Source organism: Gossypium raimondii, chromosome 11 (genome assembly GCF_025698545.1).
Source record: "Gossypium raimondii isolate GPD5lz chromosome 11, ASM2569854v1, whole genome shotgun sequence".
In the NCBI taxonomy this organism is placed as follows: Eukaryota; Viridiplantae; Streptophyta; class Magnoliopsida; order Malvales; family Malvaceae; genus Gossypium; species Gossypium raimondii.
The window spans coordinates 43,333,965-43,341,050 of record NC_068575.1 but is presented as its reverse complement, the minus strand read 5'-3'; the positions used below and the strand labels follow the sequence as shown (position 1 = coordinate 43,341,050).

Sequence of the window (7,086 nt, the reverse complement as noted above, 5' to 3'; positions counted from 1 at the left end):
AGATAGTTATTATTTTTTTATCTAAGAACAAGATGAGAAGGAAAAACAGAAACTACTTTGATACAATTCAAACACATATATAGAGTGGAAAAAGAAGGGTTTTGACTTACCAAGTGATTAAAGTTGAGAACAAGATTAATAGGATGAGTCGAAAAACAGAGTTTCTTTGAGTCTGCTTCTTGTTGGTGGTGTGTTTTTTCCGGGAGAAGTGGGAAAGAAGGAGAGTGGGAAAGCAGGAGTTGAAGAGCGGATGAAGTTTTCAGCAGAATTTGGCTGCCAAATCTGAAGAAAAATAAGAATGGGAAAGAAATTAGTTTAACTTTCAAAGATAAAATGGTAAAATAATAAATAAAAATAAGAGTATTTTTGTCTGTTAAAAATACTAACAGCTCAGTTAATTTCAATTGCTGTTGAAATCTCCAGTTGATTTGGGGCTGACCAGCGTGGTGGGGATGACTTCTCACTGGACTAACATGCTGAACCAAAGGGCTGACCAGTAGGTTGGTACCATATTTTCCCCTTACTGCACCTCACTGGCAAACAAAGCCAAACCAAAGGAAGCCTAAGGAAACTATCTGACAACATAAAAGATACCACGAAAATCTTTAACCACAGTCATACACTCATGAAAGAAAAGATATGGAAAAAAATTAAATATAATATGTTATAAAAGACGAAAATCCTTGCCTCCTCTCAATGCCTGCATTTTGTGTCCTTCGACTTTTTGCAAACTTCATTTTTAGTCACTTAATTATGAAAATTTATAAAATGATCATTTAATTATTAGTAAAAACTTTTTTTAGTCACCCAACTATGAAAAGTTATAGAATAGTCACTCAAACTACTCAATTTTGTTTTTTCAATCACCAGCGGGCTAATAGTGGCAGCTTTTAAAATTAACATAATAGTAACTTTAATCCTCAATATTTATATTATATTATGTCAATTTAGTCTTGATTCTAAAAAATCTAACCCTCAACATTTACACGTTGTGTAATTTAGTCTTTTTGCAATTTTTTACCCTTTCACCTAAAAAGCTAAAAAAAATTATCAACTAAATTTGATTGAAAATATACAAAAATGAAAACACCCAAAAATCTAAGATAATAATTTTCATCTATTCTCGTTATTTTAAAATTAACCATCAATGTCGAGAAAATCAAAACTACAAAAAAATCAAATTACATAATGTGTAAATTTAAGAGTTAACTTTTTTAAAATCAATACTAAATTGACATAATTTATAAATGTCAATTTAGTATTGATTTTAAAAGAAAAATCATAACAATTTTTTTATTTTTTATAGAAACAAAAAAGAAGCAAAATTGAAGTAAAAAGTGAGAGTAACCCTTTTCAAGATTTCTGTCAATATATATGCAGTGGGGAGTCATTAGAGGTGATCATGGGTTAGGCGGCCTGGCTCAGCCCGACGGCTTGCCCGAAATATAGGAGGATTCGGGTAAAAATATAGGCCTAAAATATGAGTTTGGGTAAAAAATGAGGCTCATTTGAATTTCAAAGGCATATTAACAGTTTTAACAGTGTTAAAAAATGAGGTCCGACCCGAATATAATAAATATATATATTTTTATTTTAAAATACATTTCCCAATCCCATTAACTCATTTCCCCATTTCTTTCCTATTTCCTCTCTTCCACAGATCTCCTTAAGCCTGTGCCCTCCTCCATTTTTTTCTCAATTCGAGTTCACTTTCGGCACCAATCCACCTCCGCCGATCCACCTCCGGTCCTCCACACCTCCACCCATTTCCAGAATCATAGGTTAGAGCGAAGCTACAAACGGCTTCTACCTTTGAATTTCAAAGGTATATTAACAGTGTTAACCCTAATTTATTCGATTCAATTCTCATTAGACATTTAGTTAGTTTTCCTGTTTATTTTTTCTTTCTCTGATCTTTACTGTAATATAAGTAATCTTCCATAGATTTCCTGTGAGTCCAGTTGAGAAATCGTTATTGTGACACGGAGATGATATGCAGATGTATTTGACTTTTGATTTCAGATTCACTCCCCCCTTTTGAAGATCGGTTGATTTATAATTTTTGTTAGAAGACAAAATTTTGTCAAGATCCTTGAGTCTGGTTTAATAATCTTTTTTATATCCAAAATTTTAAGCTCATTATAGTAGCAATTTTTTCTGGGAACGGTGGAAGCTTTGGATCTATCGTTGCTTCAAAGCATTCCTTTGTTTCACTGTTTGACGGAGTGTGCTCTTATATAACTATACCACAAGCTATAATCAAAATAAACAGCTTTCCTTTGTCCCCAAACGAGAAATGACAGGAGTTGCAACCATAGTTCTTGATAACGAAAGTTACTAGTAAGAGTTGAATCTATTGTAGTGGCTGAAGCCTTAGCCAGTGATTTTTTGTTCTAGGCGACCTCTGCTAAAAGGGATATCTTTTGTTTTATGTGTTGATGCATCTTTTGTCCACTGATAAAACGAATGTTACTGTTGATTGGGTCACTGGATGCACTAGGATAAGATGGATGATGGTTACTTCTAAATCAATAGATTTTTTTTTAAAAATTTTGATCAGGTAAAACAATGTTTCTAGTAATGTAAATAAACTACTATGGTTTGACTACCTTCTTTTCTTTGTAATGGAAGACTTGTTTAATTCTACTTATGTTTAACAACTCTTTTAAGCTTCCAATATATACTAACCAGATTTTAGTAATGAAACTGACTTTTATATTTAATCATTTGAAAAATATAAAAAATTTAGACAAAACAACTTTCATATTTGTCACTTAAAAGAATTGTTAAACATAAGTAGAATTAAACAAGTCTTCCATTACAAATAAACATAGTGATATGACATCAATTTGTAAACTACAATCATATAGAAGGATAGTCATAGCCAAATTTGACAATTATAGCTATATATATATTAAGAGACTGATTATTAAGAGTTTTATTCAACAAGTGAAGTATTATTTTTTTTAGCATATGGTTCCTGAATCCTGACATCTGGAAACTTGTTTTTTTCATTTTTAGAAAGCAACTTACACATATATATATGTATGTATATATATCTTTACCGTAAAATTGCCTTGAGGTGAGTTTTGTATTTCAATACGAGGCTATAGGATTAAGGGTAGCTGAGGACAATTAAGAGCAAAATTGTGTTATTCAATTATTATTGGATGAGAATTGATGTATGTTTTATAGAGCATGTAATTTGTAGGGCTGAGATCACAAGCTTAGTTTCTTCATTTAATCTCATCTTTTTTTGTTTTTGCTTTGTTTTATTACAGAAACAAGCTACTTAGTGAGGCAGAAAAACAGTAGGCCCAGGTAGGTTGCTATCACTATCTCACATCCTTTCCTTCGAAACAATAAACCTTAGCGACTTTTCCTAAATGGTGTGTGTTTTTTTAGTATTACTTAAAGACATGTGACAAGTTTGATCTTGTATCACAAGGCTAGCATAGTTAAATAACTAGTTTATTATCTCGTGCAATATATGAGTTCGGTATTATACTATTATGCAATAAATTATAATTTTGTTATAAAATTAAATATGTTGATTGGTTAATGTATGGATATTCTGGTTGATTGATTATATTTTGCAGGTTTTTTATACAATTTTGGTGTTTACTAAAAAAAAGGCCGGGACGGGCCGGGCTCGAGCTTAGTAATTTTTTCCAGGCCAACCCTAGACAAAATTTTAGACCCATATTTCGGGCCGGGCCAGGCCTGGGCCCAGAAAGCGGGCCGGAAATTTTTTCTGGGCCCGGCCCAACCCATGATCACCTCTAGGAGTGACTAGCTTCTTTCTGTTTTGTTTTTTAAGTTTTGGTTTATATCCAAATCGCAAATATATTGCAAATTGCATCTTTACTGTGTTTTAAGTGCATAATGAAATTCTTGTTGGAGCTTTTGTATGAATTTAATTTGTAGTGTAATGTTAGTTGCTTTGGATTACTAGTTGTTTCTTGTCATGTTATTGATGTAATTCTTGTTTATGTAGATCTCTGGTGCTGCGATTTTTTTCTTTAAAGTCTTTAAATCAGTTTGAATCTTCTTTTCATAATGCTATTTTAGTTTTCTCACTTCTACATTTAAACAAAGGATTTTGATATTTACTTCTCAACTTTAAAGTTTGCTAAACCAAAACATATTGTGTTTTTGTCCATGGTTTTTAAGTTTTATTGATGGTATCTGTATCTTTTTCTACTGCTTTCGTTTCAAGACATTGCAGTAGCTGAGCTAGCCCCAACTCATCCTATCCGTTTAGGATTGGCTCTGAACTTTTCTGTCTTCTACTATGAGATCTTGAACTTTTCTGTCTTAGACTTATATTCATCTTGCTAAATTTTTAAGATTTTTTCTTGGAATTATCTAATTCATATTTATATACACGTGGTAGTTTATATAATTCCTTGTATGTTGATTTCAAGATATTAGTATAATAGTTTTTAATAAAACTACTGATTGCATCAAATCGATTAATATAAGATTTTTATTAGTTGAATGTATGCAATTTAAGGTGCTTACCTAAAGATGATATTCCAAAGCTGCTCGTGTAGTGCAATGAATAAACATTGGTTTATAGTATCTTATTTGTTCCATGTCTTGAAAGTGGAGAGCCCATGTGGCTAGTTTTTGCAACATTGTTGTCTCTCTTTGGATTTTGCCATCAAATGGACTGACCCAGCTTCATTTTCTGGTTAAAAAACACGTCTTTGAATAATTTGATTGAGATTTTCATTTTCTTATGAGTCTTATGTAATTGTATAGACTCTGTTTGAGATTAATGATGTGTGTTTTGATTTAAATGTCTTACAATTTAGTTGTTCTGATTATCTGTTAATCTAATGTTGCACTTGAGAATTTGGTGAAATCTTACACTATCTAATGATTTTGATAATTGAATATTAGTTTCTTTAACCTTCCTTTTGCATATATATTGCAAATGTATTAGTATGGAGGTGAAGTTAAATTGTAGATTTTTCGTTTCAATTTCCTCTGTTAACAAATATGTGCTACGTTTGTAGATATGTACAAGAACCAATTGCCAAAGTTGGCTCAAAGAGTTGCTTTAATTTGTCGTCTTCTTATTCATGCATCCGAGAAGGATCAGATCATGCTCCTTGGTTTAAAGCTACTCTCAATTTTAATGGAGAGACTTTCGAAAGCCCTACTTTTTCCTCTACTTTGAGACAAGTCGAACATGTTGCAATAGCTCTAAATACGCTTGCCAAAAAAGGCACTTCCAAAGCATTGGCTGCTAGAATTTTGGTAAGCATTCAACTTAAATTTTATCTACTTTTGAGCTAGACTTACGTAGATGCCATTTTCCTACTCAACCAATTGTTCTGCATTAGTCTTTGAGCTGGAATTTGCAGCTATTGATTATTCATTTTGGGGAAAAAGAAGAAGCTAAACTCTTTTGAGTTTATCTCTACTGCAGAGGATGAAACAGGTGTTTATAAGAATTTACTTCAAGAGACTGCTCATTAGGCTGGTTTAAATCTTCCAGTGTACACAACTATTCGATCTGGACCAGGTCATTTTCCTACCTTTTCATGCATGGTTGAGCCTTGTTTCTTCCACGAGACTGAACACTCAAAGGCTGACATCAACTCAAGTGCCTGTCCTGCCAAGAATGAGAACAAGAGCTCCGCTATTTTCAACTAGACCCAGGTTCGAAAGAATACACCTTGACGGTAATGCGTCCCACTTCCAAGGCACCACCAGATAGAATAAGATCAATTGTACCATTGGACTAGACATTGTTTAGAAACAATGACATTGTTCAGCAATGCTTAACTATTTTGTTTTCAACTAGTTTGTCTTTGATTGGCTAAAGAAAATGTACGAATTTGACGAATTTATGAATTGAATATGCTTTCTAATTATTTCTTTTAATTTTTTTTGTATGTTCTTGAGAATTGATATTGTTCCAGAATTGTTACCTATTGATTTGATGGTGTAGTAATTTCATTAATGAAATTATACATTTTACCTTCTAGAAACAGGAAAATAGCTCATTACAAAAGATCTTGATAAGATCCAAACAAGGGACATAAGAAATTAACATCAGAATATAAAATAAGAAATTAACATAAAAATAAAAACAAATCACTAGCAAAAATCTCATTATGGAATATCAAACAAACGTAGCTAAAAAATACAACACTTGATTAAAGAACTTCAAATACGAAAGTGCATATATTCACAATCATACCATAGAACATTCAAGTCTTTTATACATTGTAATGGTCATACTAATGGTGTACAAAAGACATTTAATCTAATATCAACTGCCATTAAGCATCAAATCTAGACTTTGTCGTAGCAATATAGCTTCACCATGATGTGCAACTTTCTGACTTTGAAAAAAACAATCCAGGGTTTTATCCTACATTGCGACAAATACAAAAAAAAAGTTATATACAAGTATAATTCCTTGATAAAAGAATAAGCATTAGTATGAAATAAACATGTGATTAACAGTTAGAATCTGGATATCCTTGATTACGTGTAAGTGGCTCCTATAATTAATTGATTAAAAAATTAAATTCACAAAATAAATTTTAAAAGAGTTGTTTAACGAAAACAATTCACTTGAATATTTAATGTAAAATCAAACATATTATATATCTACAAATAAAATAAAAATGAATATCGACACTAATTTGGAAGTATTACACCAGTACTTAGTTGCATGCTATTATAAGGTAAATTTGCACCACTTAAACACCAACTGCTACTTGGAGTCTTAAAAAAATAAATAGTTTCATTTACATGGAATTCTAAGAAGATATAGATATAAAATAACTATCGGTTGTGGTTACCATGTTGAAAAATTGCATTGAATTTTGACAAGGATATGCATAGATATTGTTTGTTGGCAGCATCACTGAAGGAATAACCTATAATGTTGTTGAGTATGACTCCTATTTTAGTCATATTTGAGAAAAAAATCTTTCAGTTAAACTTTGTTTATTTGTTTCAATCAAACTCTGATTAGTCTAGATTATTTTATTATTATTTGACCTATGAATTTAGCCTATAAATATGCTCTTTTACAAATTAGAAAACACAACCATTAGA

General features: G+C 31.4%; 1 long non-coding RNA gene across 1 annotated transcript; it reads left to right on the top strand.

The window, feature by feature from the left end:
- The first annotated feature begins 1,603 nt into the window (after positions 1-1,603).
- LOC128034966 (uncharacterized) lies at positions 1,604-5,898 on the top strand. Its single transcript, XR_008191342.1, has 4 exons — positions 1,604-1,825; positions 3,282-3,321; positions 5,025-5,268; positions 5,441-5,898. It is a non-coding gene; the product is annotated as an uncharacterized LOC128034966 (long non-coding RNA).
- Positions 5,899-7,086: the final 1,188 nt, after the last annotated feature.